This window comes from Phyllopteryx taeniolatus, chromosome 1 (assembly GCF_024500385.1).
Source record: "Phyllopteryx taeniolatus isolate TA_2022b chromosome 1, UOR_Ptae_1.2, whole genome shotgun sequence".
Lineage (NCBI taxonomy): Eukaryota > Metazoa > Chordata > Actinopteri > Syngnathiformes > Syngnathidae > Phyllopteryx > Phyllopteryx taeniolatus.
In genome coordinates this window covers 13959762-13974177 of record NC_084502.1, presented here as the reverse complement: position 1 = coordinate 13974177, position 14416 = coordinate 13959762, and the positions used below count along the sequence as shown (strand labels likewise).

At 41.3% G+C, this 14416-nt stretch overlaps 1 long non-coding RNA gene across 1 annotated transcript in view; it reads right to left on the bottom strand.

The window, feature by feature from the left end:
- Window positions 1-8762: 8762 nt before the first annotated feature.
- LOC133481619 (uncharacterized) overlaps window positions 8763-14416 on the bottom strand; it is a 33138-nt gene continuing 27484 nt past the window's right edge. The window contains exons 4-9 of the long non-coding RNA XR_009789628.1: window positions 11001-11231; window positions 10647-10762; window positions 9811-9947; window positions 9632-9725; window positions 9407-9505; window positions 8763-9180 (exon numbers count right to left, since the gene is read on the bottom strand). This is a non-coding gene — a long non-coding RNA (uncharacterized LOC133481619). The remainder of the gene's footprint in view (window positions 9181-9406; window positions 9506-9631; window positions 9726-9810; window positions 9948-10646; window positions 10763-11000; window positions 11232-14416) is intronic.

Here is a 14416-nt window from a genome sequence, read left to right as displayed (position 1 = left end):
CCCCGTGCTTGCGTGGCTTTTCTCCGGGCACTCCGTTTTCCTCCCACATCCCAAAAACATGCATGAATTGGAGACTCTAAATTGCTGTGAGTGCGAATGGTTGTTTGTTTCTATGTGCTCTGCGATTGGCTGGCAACCAGTTCAGGGTGTACCCCGCCTCCTGCCCGATGACAGATGGGATAGGCTCCAGCACGCCCGCGACCCTAGTGAGGAGAAGCGGCTCAGAAAATGGATGGATGGATGATTCGAGAGCGACTCCAGTTCGTCTGACTATGCATGCATGTACTGCGTGTACGATGTTTTCTTTCGGACCAATTGTCGGTGTCGGTGTTATGTGTATTGATCAGAACCATGAAATTTAGGAAGGTGTTCAAATCAGGGTTTGAACCTGCCTCTTGGCCAGACCTTCGAGATGTTGGTTGTCTCCACGTTGAACTGTCTGACCTATTATAAGGAAATAAACTCTCCAAGTTACTTTGTCTTAAAGTGTTCATTTCAGTTATTCCTGATCCGAAAGAATAATTTCCCCCACAACAACAGGAAGTGACTTTCCATGCTTTGCATGTCTTTTTTTCATGAAAGCATTTAAAATGTTCATTTTTGATTTCGATTAAGGTGCTGTGAAAGTTCAAAATATCAATACAACTGGGAACAAATTCGATTCACTATGTCATAGATGATTACATTCAGTAACAGTGGATGCGTAAATGAGTGACACATCTTATTAGAGTTTTCTCGCGCTACCCATCATATCCACTACAAACCACCATTTCATTCATGTTATCAGAGCCTGTTTGATTTTAGTGTGTGAAACCTGAGTAGGGCTAAATCAATTTCAATGATCTGATTGATGGACGTCCACAAAATGGGCTACTGTACAATGTTATAAAGGGGCTTCTGAGCCCTTCCTGTGTCAGTGGTGGGTCATCGCTGTGAGATCTTCACTAAGCTGCTCAGCTAACTCTGTGAAGTCAGCACATCTGGGGAAGTAAAACGCTTTATGGAACACAACTGATGGAGGTTAAACTGGACTTCTTAAACCCTGATAAGGAGACTATTGAAATTTAAATCCACAATATGGGCACTTTCACAGCTATAAGTAATGTTATAAGTTGTCATGGTTCAGAACTATGGCATGGAGTTTTTCATTGCTTGCTCATGATGTGGGGTTCAGTCAGTGCTCTTTAATTCATTCACTGCCAGCCTTCCCAGTTAACATGGATATTTGATTTCTAAAACCGTGAATGGCAGTGAATGTGTTAATGTGCAAGGATTGCACTTTTACACTTGGAAAGTGCCTTAATATAACTTGAACTGGCTCAGTATCAACAACATTTAGCTTATTCGACTTGACTTATGTTTGGACCATTGCAGTCTTGAGACCACAATTCAATACACAAATGCTTCAGCTTGAATCAGTTCTAATGTCTGTAATATGTAGATGACAAAGCAAAGAAATCAATCAATCAATGCTTTATTTATGCAGTATAGCAACTTTCATATTGCTGGGATCCGGCAGAACTCTTGCATCTCCAAAACCATCACTTTTCAGGAACCCCCCCCAAAAAACAGCATGTTTGTGAAGCTATTAACATTGCAGGGTCAAAGAGAGCTAGCCAATTTCATTAATTTAAAATGGTCAATCATTTGTAAAAATAACACACCCACGTGAGGACTGACCAATAGTATAGATGTGTGAAAAAAATTGAAATTGACCAAATTTGGACATAGGAGGTTTCGGCCATATGACAAAGTCAAAGTTACTGTAGAAAAGCAACATAAAGGGTTTCACAGAACAGTTGATAAAAGCCAACAAAAGAGACAGAGGAGTCATGACCAAGGGCAAAAGACTGAGATGAATAACACCCCCATCCCCCAGAGATTTGAGCGCACTCATACAAACACCCTCCGCAGCCACAGCCAATCATAGCTCACTTAACCGACGACCGTGCCCCTCTGACTTGCTAATTGGCACAGGCGAGGTCTAGGAACTGTCAAACCAGCATCACCCAAGTTCCGGCGAGATAAAGACCTCTGTCTGAGCTGGTTTATAGAATGGTGAAAGTCTGAGTGGGTAAGCACCTAGAGGATTCCCTGCTCTTTCTCTGTAAAGCTGTAGTGTTATGTCACGTTAGAGGTGTGTAAGGGCATCTAACTGTTGTTCTCATCATGGAAGAGCTGGAGAAACAAACGCATTATTTGAGAAAGGAAAATTAAATAAGCGGCACGGTGGCCGACTGGTTAGAGCGTCAGCCTCACAGTTCTGAGGACCTGGGTTCAATCCCCGGCCCCGCCTGTGTGGAGTTTGCATGTTCTCCCCGTGCCTGCTTGGGTTTTCTCCGGGCACTCCGGTTTCCTCCCACATCCCAAAAACATGCATGAATTGGAGACTCTAAATTGCCCGTAGGCATGACTGTGAGTGCGAATGGTTGTTTGTTCCTATGTGCCCTGCGATTGGCCGGCAACCAGTTCAGGGTGTACCCCGCCTCCTGCCCGATGACAGCTGGGGTAGGCTCCAGCACGCCCGCGACCCTAGTGAGGAGAAGCGGCTCAGAAAATGGATGGATGGATGGATGGAAAATTAAATATATTCCTAAAAATATTCTTTGTCTTTCCGTTGTTCCTGTCATCAAAATATCAAGGGGCTACCAGTATTACATATGGAACCAACCTTCCATACAGGAAAGTGTTACAAACCCAACATTGTGTGAACCCGTTCAAGCATCCAAATCTCTGTGCAAGTGTAGCAAAGTGACACTTTATTACAAGTTGTAATTCCTAAATGAATGCTTCAGAGCTCATGCACTTTGGTCTATGTTGTTTTGTGGAACTGACAGTTTTTTTCCCCTTCTTGGGTTGCAGGAAGGCCAGGAATAAAATGTTGAATTTGAGACATATCATGTGGTAGTTTGCTTTTTTTCTGCCACAGTACTAATTAAAAGCAGCAGATCGTGATAGAGCAGAACTGTGTTACCTCATAATTCCCAGGCCTGAATCGTCCTCCATTGTGCTGACCTCCAGCTTGTGAGAAAAAGCGTGAAATTGAACAATTCCACTGTGACCCAGATCCCTTGAGGCCCGTGCATCTGACTTGAGAAACTTCTGGTCGAGTGAGCAGTGTGCTTTTGCCCCTGCCGGCCACGATGCCAAGCAGGCCAATGAGAGAGGGCGAGTAAAGCCCACCAAGCCTTCTCAGCTTCCCTGACAGGAGGAGCAGTCAAGTGGAAAAAGAGCAGCGCTTTCCACAGACTTCCATTGCTTTACAACAGCACTGTATGGTTTGTCTGAGGGACCATGTGGACGATGGTTCCTTCTTGATACTTAGGAAAGCGTATATTTTAACAAATATGGTTTGGTTAATTTTTCAAATCTTTATGGAGATTTTCAAACCTTTTCTTGGTAAGAAGACGGCTGAGGAGTAATGCCTTGACCAGACTACAAGACAAATTTGGTCTTTCACAATCGCACTATGTCAGACTACTGCCATCAAATCTTGGACAGACAGTGGCAACACTACACGACATGTATTCCGATACCACCGCTTCCCCTCTTTTACGATCACTGGGCTTTATCTTGTCAAAACAAATACTGACAGAGAGGTGGAACCAGAAAACGACAACAACAATCCAAATGCACCTAATGTATTGTGTGAGCGTAAGTGTGTGTGTGTGTGTGTGTGTGGGAGAGGACGTTGATTCGAGGATTGCTTGAGGTATGTTCACATACTTTTAATACGATACGGCTCAAAAGCAGGCAACAAAATGTTATGTAGCCTAGCAAGCCAGCGCTAGCACTAACGGTTGTACATAAACATGCCGGCGTTCTGTCCAATCATGCTCTAAAGCTTCGGTAAACATTGCTTTGTGCGCGTGTATGAATATTGACAACGGCAAGCACTGGAGGCGATGCGCCAGTCACAATACACAATCCTATTGGTCGACGTCAAGGTGTGCTGTCGGAGAGTTGTCGTTGATATGTCACACTACACGGAAGATGGGCAAAAAAAATCAAACATGCCAGGCTTTTCATTTTGGCATAGTAGGGCTATCGCAGGGCCAAATTGTTGGTCGTGGATTATGTCACACTACAAGAAGTTTTGTCGTTCCCGATATAATATGTCGGGCCCGATCTGGAAAATTGGTTGCAATAGCTAATCGGGCCAATATTCGGGGCTAAAATCTTGTACTCCTATCTAGGCACAAGCGGAAATTATTAAAAAAAAATTATGCTTTAAACATGTTAAAGAAATGAAAAAGGTGACACTAACATCAAAATCCTAGATGCAAGTATAACACAGTATTGGTAGCTAGTCAAGCACAGGTGACACCGCGGTGGTGGGAGGGGGTTACCAAATCCAATTCTGCTTAGGGCCCCCTAAAATCTTGTGCCTGCATCAGATAGAATTGTTCACATAAATTCTGTATTTGATCTTTTTTTTTCAATTCTAAATGGTGCGGTGAAAGTTGTAGCCAGTGAGTTTATAATACTGATAGATTGCTTTGACTTCTGAGCCAAAAATGTAGATACATTTGCTGTGCATTGCAATGTTCTGAGCTCACATCACAACAAGGAGTCGTTTGGCACATAGGAAAACAAATCTTCAAAAAAGAGGTGAAAAACCACAAATATTACTATGACTTACTGAGCAATTGTGACCGTCTCCTTTATAAACTGTATATATATATATATATATATATATATATATATATATATATATATATATATATAGTATGTCTGTAGGAGCAGCACAATGTCCATTGAATTGAAGCAAAAAAAATGTGGCAAAAACTGTTTGATTCTTTACATTCTATTTAACCATGTAATTATTGTATGATTTTATAATGTACAATATTACAGAGTGCTATTTATCTTATGAAAACACATTACAAATTTTTTTTTGGGGGGGGGGGGGGATGCTGCAATGGCTTAAAGGTATTTCTATTCATTTCATTGGGGAAAGATCATTTGAGATATAAGTGTTTTGATTTATGACCATAGTCATGGAACAAATTAAGTACATATTTTAAGGCTCCACTGTAATGTGAAAACCGTGATGACATTAAGGCAACAGAACACAAAAGAAAGAACACAAAAGCATCATCCATAACACAAAAATCTGACTCTGCTGTTGTTTTTTTCCAATATATACTACTTAGCATATCTTGATATACAATGGATTGGTTTAAGTAGGTTTACTATTAACCAGCGTTATTCAATTCAGTTTCTGTGTATGTCCCTCGGTGGAAAATGTTTCTTCATCCACCTATGATATAGTCTTGAAATAAATAAATATATGTGATATACTGAAAATGTACTGTATGTCGACTTCAGATTAACTATTAATCATCCTCACACAACACTGCACTACTGTGAATTGTTCTATAAAGGAAGCAATGCGTGATGGTGACTAAAAAGTGAACCTCTCACCGTACTTCTACAATATTTGTTTTCATCTTTTTCACATTTGCGCTTCTTTTTTCCTCTGCGGCGGTCTCTGTGGACCTCCTTCTACCTTGAGAGGATATCTTGCCTGTGGTGTCCTCATGTTTGTTATTTTAGCCTTACGACCTGGCTGCGTGTACAACATTGCTCCCTTTTATTAGCAGAAAGGAGAGTGTCAGTACAAATGTTTTAACATCACTTCACTTTTTGCGATGCTCCTCTTCGCGCCTATACAGTCTGGACTAGAAATAATAATAATAAAAAAAGTAAATAACCTTATAACCTAAAGAGTCAGGTTAACATCATCCTCCTTGGATGTGTGGCGTCCCACAAGGGTCAGTATTCAGACCAAAATTGTTGATTATTTTGCTATATTCTACATAAAAAACATTTAAAGCAGAATTATTTGCGGATGACACAAATATCTTTTATTGTGGGAGCAGTTTACAGTAGCGAGTTTAAAAATAAAATCATTGAAATAAAGCTAACTAACTAAAATCATGCTTTTTGTTACATGTAATAATATTACTCAAGTGCCGATACAAGTAGATTCTTTCCCCATTGAAAGAATTAATGAAAATAAGTTCCTTTGTGTTATAATAGATGATAAAATAAGATGGAAAGCTCTCATAAAACGCACAAAATAAACTTAAAAGAGGCATTTCAGTATTAAGTATGGCTAAACCACCAATCACTACATATTCTCCACTGTTGACTTGTTTCACTGCGATAATTGTGCAGAGAATTGGGGCAATACTTACAAATGTTCACTTGGGGGTTATAATTTGAAGGTGGGAGGATTTAAACTCAAAACAGCTTTGTGTCAGAACATTATTAAACAGAAATATTTCCATAAGTGGAGAGAATCTGTGCAACAGATTGGGTTTGAAGCTAAAGCAATGTCCAAGCATGACCCAGTTCAAAAAGTGATACAAAAACATGGTTTTCACAGGCAGGGAGAAAGGTTTTTCACAGATTTGTTTATTTATACTATTATTTGTGTGTTATTAGTAAATACAGGTATGTGTGTATGTACATATTGTATGTTCATATAAATGAATGTGTGATGACATATATTTTATTTTGGGATGTTTGTATGAATTTGGCGGGCACGGTGAACGATTGGTTAGCACATCTGCCTCACAGTTCTGGGGGCCGGGGTTCAAATCCCGGCCCCACCTGTGTGGCGTTTGCATGTTCTCCCCGTGCCTGGGTAGGTTTTTTCCCCGGGCACTCCGGTTTCCTCCCACATCCCAAAAACATGCGCGGTAGGTTGATTGAAGACTCTAAAATTCCCTGTCGGTGTGAATGTGTGTGCGACTGGTTGTTTGTTTCAGTGTGGCCTGCGATTGGCTGGCGACCGATTCAGGGTGTAACCCGCCTCCCGCCCGAAGATAGCTGGGATGGGCTCCAGCGGCCCGCGACCCTAGTGAGGATAAGCGGTAAAGAAAATGGATGGATGGATGGATGGATGAATTTGTGACTGTGTGAAGACAGGATAAGACATATCAGTTCTAGCTGACCAATGCAGAAGTTTAAACAAGCTTATGTTTATTTTTAATCTTTTGTTGAGTTAGTATGTTGTTGTGTTTTTTAAAATTTTAGTATTGTTTGACTAATTCAGTTTGTCTGTTTTTACAGTATACTATAACAACAGTCTTGATTCATTTATTCTACCACGTGAGCTTAATAGTGCTACAGTATATTTTGACAAAAGTATGGGATGCAACTTCGAGCTTGAGAATATGAGCTACTCTCCTTAAAAAGTCAGCTAAAATCAAAGTCACATTGGCTATGCATTTTATCTTGCGTTTATTCAAATGTATTCTCAAAAGAGCTGAAATCTTTTTATGCCTTTGCACCGTTTTTAGATTATATCCTAGTGCTCTCTGAGGCAATTTTCCATAATATATTGGAGGGAAAAAAATAAGGAAAACATGCAAACCACCAATGGGCTTTCCTTAGAGATGTATTTCAAAAGGAATGTGAATTTTATTTTTGGAACAATGCAAAATGTTCCCTCTCCTTTGTACATCCACACAAAAGTCCTGGCTGTGACCACAAAACACACACAAAAATCTTGGAGACAAAATTAATAAGTGTGTGAAGAATGAGTCAGGAAGTGGCTTATTGATTTGAAAGCCTTCACTAATCAGTAGCAATTGCTTGTTGTTCAATTTGCCAGCGCTCTGCTCTTCCCACTGTAATCAACAGTCCAAACAAACACATTGGCTCTGAATAATGTAGTTCTGATGGAGAGATAAATATTATTACAATTGAGATTCCACCTGCTCAGTTTGTAACAGTGCAGAAATTATACTTTAACACTTCCTTCATCCTGTCGCCAGTCGCTCTCCGCATCATTCTATGGACCGTTTTCTCCCTGGGCCATTTGTGTGCTCCATTACTGCTCACCCTGCCCATGACAACTACTATTAACCTTGGGATTGTATGTGTGTGTGTGTGTGTGGGGGGGGGGGGGGGGGGGGGGGGGGGGGGGGTTGGATGTGCGGTTTCTGATATGGGCGATATGGGCAGCCGCCCAGGGTGGCATTCTGTGGGGGGCAGCATTCAAAAGGTAAACATGGAAACGGTCTTCTTGCACATTTAGCATACAAAATATACTATTTTAATATTACAATACACTCTGTCATAATATTTCCATAATAATAGGGTGATATGCTCAATTTTTACAAACCATGAACCAATTATTACGCACTGTAACTTCATTCATCATTTTTGCCCAGTGTCCACTCCTTATTGTTGAGTCATGAACACTGACCTTAACTGAAGCAAGAGAATCCTGCTGTTTTTTAGATGTTGTCCTGGGTTCATTTGTGACCTCCTGGATGACTCGTCGCTGTGCTCTTTGGGTAATTTTTGTAGGCTGGCCACTCCTGGGGAGGTTCCCCACTGTTCCATATTTTCTTGATTTGAGGATAATGGCTCTCACCGTGGTTCACTGGAATCCTAGAGCTTCACAAATGGCTTTTGTAACCCTTTCCAGACTGATTGATGGCAATTACTTTTTTTCCTCATCTGTTGTTGAATTTCTTTGGATTGTGGCATTTGGTACAGCTTTTTGAGATATTTTGGCTGACTTCATTTTGTCAAACAGGTTCAAATGATTTCAGAATCAGAATCAGAATCATCTTTATTTGCCAAGTATGTCCAAAAAACACACAAGGAATTTGTCTCCGGTAGTTGGAGCCGCTCTAGTACGACAACATACAGTCAATTTACAGAATACTTTGTAGACAGAAAGACATTGACAAAAAAAAAAACAGTCACTGAGCAGTAAAGGGTTGCTAGTTATCTGGTAATGCTGGTACTTTTTTTTTTTTTTTTTTGACAATTGTGCAAAAAGTCCTCTCGCACTTAAAGCAGTTCGAATGACTAATATAGCAATAGTCCGGTGCAATGACCATACTGCAAAGGGCGCCGAGACTTCAAGGAGTGTATGCGGTTTAAAGTGACGAGTAGTGCGATCATCTGGGACAATGTTGGTTGTGCAAATGTTACAGATACTCCTCAATCAGTGTGCAAATGGAGCAGATGCTACTCTGGCATGAGTGGCCAATATATGCAAATAGTGCAGCATGGCGAGACAACTACGGTGAGTGCACGAGTAATACATAATTGGCCCCACAGAAATGTGACAACCAACTCAGGTCAAAAAAAAAATTGCCAGCATGTTGTAATGGAATTGTAGGTCAGGTGTTTCTTGACTGAACAGGTCTGTGAAAATGAACAAAATGAAATGTGATTAGCCAAAGTGAATTCATGGTTTAACAAGGACGTGCATTACTTTTTCACACAGGGCCAGGTACATAGCAAAATTAGCTGAGTCAAATCAAGTCACATGGTATTAATTTTAAACCCTTGCTTGATTCTTTTAAACGAAGGCAAGTCATTGAACATTCCACTGCATACAAAAAGTCCAGTTTGATACCATGTCCTATACCTTTTTATCCATTTGGTTACAGCCACGTCTGTGTTAATTTCCAAGTGCAGTGCTTCACATAACACTGCATCAGATGCTCACCACACAGATTGCAATGCTCTAGAAAAGTCACCATGTCATCAGTAACAACAGGTTTACAAAAACAAACAAACAAACAAACAAAAAAAAATCTGTGTTTTAACACAATTCTGACCAAGGTCAAAGTTGCAGAAGACATGAACTCACATATCCGTTACTTGAGAATGAGTCTTCAAGATAAGGAAACAGTGCCACAATGCCTCTTGCATAAGATATTCGTATATATTTTGGTGGAAGTCTTCTGTTAAAAGAAAACACGACAAACTCAGATGTTTTGCATGTGCACTAATTTGTGATACAAATGTTCTAACTACATATGACCATACCCATATGATTCTATCATCTCTGTGACCAAAGTGTTGCCCATAAGTCCGTGGGTTACAGCAGACATTGTTTTTGTTTTTCCAAACTCCAGAAGTACTACTTTCCCCTTGGGATGAGTCCTCAGAACACTTTTCACCTACTATAAAACAGTAGACATTACAAATACCTTTTTAACTTGCCTCAATAAACAAACAATACATTTAAACGTGTATGCCTTGATTGGGCAGCATTTCGTCCAGTAGTATCAATTAGATCAGAATCAGAATCAGAATCATCTTTATTTGCCAAGTATGTCCAAAACACACAAGGAATTTGTCTCCGGTAGTTGGAGCCGCTCTAGTACAACAGACAGTCAATTTACAGAACACTTTGGAGACATAAAGACATTGACAAAAAACAACAACAAACAACAATTGTGCAAAAAGATGCAGAGTCCTCAGTTCGAATGGCTAATATCGCAATAGTCCGGTGCAATGACCATTGTGCAAAGGGCACTGAGACTTCAAGGAGTGTATGCGGTTTAAAGTGACGAGTACTGCGATAATCTGGGACAATGGTTGTGCAAATGTTACAGATACTCCTCAATCAGTGTGCAAATGGAGCAGATGCTACTCTGGCATGAGTGGCCACTATATGCAAATAGTGCAGCACGGCGAGACAACTACAGTGAGTGCACGAGTAATACATAATACAGAAATGTGACAACGAACTCAAGTCAAAAAATTGCCAGCTTGTTGTAATGGAATTGTAAGTTAGCTGTTCAAGAAGTTGATTGCAAGAGGGAAGAAGCTGTTGGAATGTCTACTAGTTCTAGTTTGCATTGATCGGTAGCGCCTACCTGAGGGAAGGAGCTGGAAGAGCTGGTGACCAGGGTGGGGAGGGTCCGAGAGGATTTTGCACGCCCTTGTCTTAGTTCTGGCAGCGTGCAAGTCCTCAAGGGTGGGTAGATTTATTCTTTGTAAAAAAAAAAAAAGAGTAAGATCACAGTTCACCATTCACCAAATGTGTTTTTTTTTTGTGTGGAGAGAACTGCGAAATTTGCTTTTGGTAGAGCTGAATTAATGTTTAGAAATTGTTTAAGAATGTGGGATTACTGAAAATTAATTTGACCAAATCTGGTCTCATGACATGACTGCATTGATGCATGTTCTTACACATGCTTATTACAAAGCTAACGTTGTGGGAGTAATACCTGTCATGCTTCATCGTGGCCCATCTTTGTGTGGAGCCTCTGGCACCTCTTTTTAGTTGATGGCAGTGTGATGGTAGCATCTGAATCATTTCCTGAGTATGATGAATGGTCCTCTGGATGTGAAAGCTGTGATATTGGTGACGTGTGATTTTGGTGATGATGCTGCAGTAGGCTGTGATGGTTCAACTACAGAGGATTCTGTAGCATCGCTGAAAATATCCAGCTGAAGGTCTAAGAAAAAAAAAGTGTAAAATGAGTTGCGAACATTTATTCATTCGTTTTTCACACCGCTTATCCTCACTAGTGTCACAGGCCTGCTGGAGCCCTTCCCAGCTGACTCTGGGCGAGAAGCGGGTACACCCTGAACTGGTCGCCACCCAATCGCTGGGCACAGAGTCTTAGAGTCTTAACCTACCATGCATGCTTTGGGGATGTGGGAGAAAACCGGAGTACTCAGAGAAAACCAATGCAGGCACGGGGAGAACATGCAAACTCAACAGAGGCGAGGCCGGATTCAAACCCGGGTCCTCAGAACTGTGCGGCAGATGTGCTAACCAGTCGCTCACCGTGCCGCCGAGTTGCTAACATTATTTTAAAAATATTCAAAGATATCATACATATTGTATTTACCCTAAACCTCGAACTGCAAGTCAGCCTTGAAATCTTTCACTCCAGATTTCAGCAGTTCATCAAAGATGTCTTCATCGACCCTGCTGCTGGTTTCATCAGTCAGTTCAGTTTCCAACAGTCGGTTTCCAACTGCTTTTGCAGACTAGATTTGTTTGTTACTTCGATAAATAATAAAATTAAGAAAAACATAGCTACCATTGCATTTCGCAGATTAATAAAAGTGCAAATTTGCATTTCATTTTAAATTTCAATCTATAACTATAATACAAAAACCTTCTTTAAGAAACAGGTGGACATCAAATCTTTCTTCAGTGCTAGGCACTTTGATGAACCTCTTGATGCCTCCATTCTCCACTTTGACCAACATTTTCTGCAAAGTGGACAAAGCCAAATGCTATCATGCATGCATTGTAATTTTAAAAGACAACCTGCCAACGACAAAATCTTCAATCTGCCCGATGATAGCTGGGATTGGCTCCAGCACTCCCGTGACCCTTGTGAGGATAAGTGGCTCAGAAAATGGATGGATGGATGGGTTTCACAAAAGGCAACTTTAAAAAGACCCTCCTTCGCTGGTATTTGTTAATTTATTGGTGGATTATACTAAATACTATAAACTTTCCAAATTTTAACAGATTGATTTTATTCTTATCACTGGAGACTGAAGGTCATCAGGGGTTCGATTGGTTCCTTGGACATACAGTATAACCTTCTGATGTGATACTAAGACACATTCAAATGATAGAACTTTATGTTACTGTGTGTAAATGTATGTAGACGTTTACCTGGGAGTCAAGCTATTTGTGACATAGCGCTAAATGATTTTAGAATGCTCAGTAAGGTTAACTGTACTTCTGGAAAAATGGCTATAAAACCACATTCTTCTTCTTCTTTTCCTTTCGGCTTGTCCCGTTAGGGGTCGCCACAGCGCGTCATCCTTTTCCATGTGAGCCTATCTCCTGCATCCTCCTCTCGAACACCAACTGCCATCATGTCTTCCCTCACGACATCCATCAACCTTCTCTTTGGTCTTCCTCTAGCTCTCTTGCCTGGCAGCTCCATCCTCATCATCCTTCGACCAATATACTCACTATTTCTCCTCTGGACGTGTCCAAACCATTGAAGTCTGCTCTCTCTAACTTTGTCTCCAAAACATCGAACCTTGGCTGTCCCTCTGATGAGCTCATTTCTAATTTTATCCAACCTGGTCACTCCAAGAGCGAACCTCAACATCTTAAATTTCGCCACCTCCAGCTCTGCTTCCTGTTTTCTCTTCAGTGCCACTGTCTCTAATCCATACATCATGGCTGGCCTCACCACTGTTTTATAAGCTTTGCCCTTCATCCTAGCAGATAACACATAACACACCTGACACCTTCCTCCACCCGTTCCAACCTGCTTGGACCCGTTTCTTCACGTCCTGACCACACTCACCATTGCTCTGGACGGTTGACCCCAAGTATTTAAAGTCCTCCACCCTTGCTATCTCTTTTCCCTGTAGCCCCATTCTTCCCCCACCACCCCTCTCATTCATGCAGATATATTCGGTTTTACTTCGGCTAATCTTCATTCCTCTTCTTTCCAGTGCATGCCTCCATCTTTCTAACTGTTCCTCCAGCTGCTCCCTGCTTTCACTGCAGATCACAATGTCATCTGCAAACATCATGGTCCACGGGGATTCCAGTCTAACCTCATCTGTCAGCCTATCCATCACCACTGCAAAAAGGAAGGGGCTCAGGGCTGATCCCTGATGCAGTCCCACGTCCACCTTAAATTCTTCTGTCACACCGACAGCACACCTCACCGCTGTTCTGCTGCCCTCGTACATGTTCTGTATTATTCTAACATACTTCTCTGCCACTCCAGACTTCCGCATGCAGTACCACAGTTCCTCTCTGGGTACTCTGTCATAGGCTTTCTCTAGATCTACAAAGACACAATGTAGCTCCTTCTGACCTTCTCTGTCCATCAACATCGTCAAGGCAAATAATGCATCTGTGGTACTCTTTCTAGGCATGAAACCATACTGTTGCTCGCAAATACTCACTTCTGTCCTGAGTCTAGCCTCCACTACTCTTTCCCATAACTTCATTGTGTGGCTCATCAACTTTATTCCTCTATACTTGCCACAGCTCTGCACATCACCTTTGTTCTTAAAAATGGGCACCAGTACACTTTTCCTCCATTCCTCAGGCATCTTCTCACGCACTAGAATTCTATTGAACAAGCTGGTCAAAAACTCCACAGCCACCTCACCTAGATGCTTCCATACCTCCACAGGAATGTCATCAGGACCAACTGCCTTTCCATTTTTCATTCTCTTTAATGCCTTTCTAACTTCCCCCTTACTAATCATTGCCACTTCCTGGTCCACCACACTTGCCTCTTCTACTCTCCCTTCTCTATCATTTTCCTCATTCATCAACTCCTCGAAGTATTCTTTCCATCTACCTAGCACACTGCCGTTGTTAACCCGGGCCATGACCGATCCGGTATGGATCGGTCGTGGCCGTTTTATAGCCACAATAATGTGGCTATAAAACCACATCATTGTCAGTAAATGCGTTGATTCCAAGCTCTTGTTTTCGTGGGATCCCATATTCCCAGGATCTTATGTGTGAATGTCTAAATGTTTTAAATGGCCCATATTCCCATCTTGACATATTTCCAATGTACTATAGACCTTGCTTTGGTTTTTGTGTCATTCTTCATTAAAAGATTACCAATCACCAAATTCAAACACACTGTCAAAAACTTTGGCCAGGTTTTACATGATTTGGGGCTTA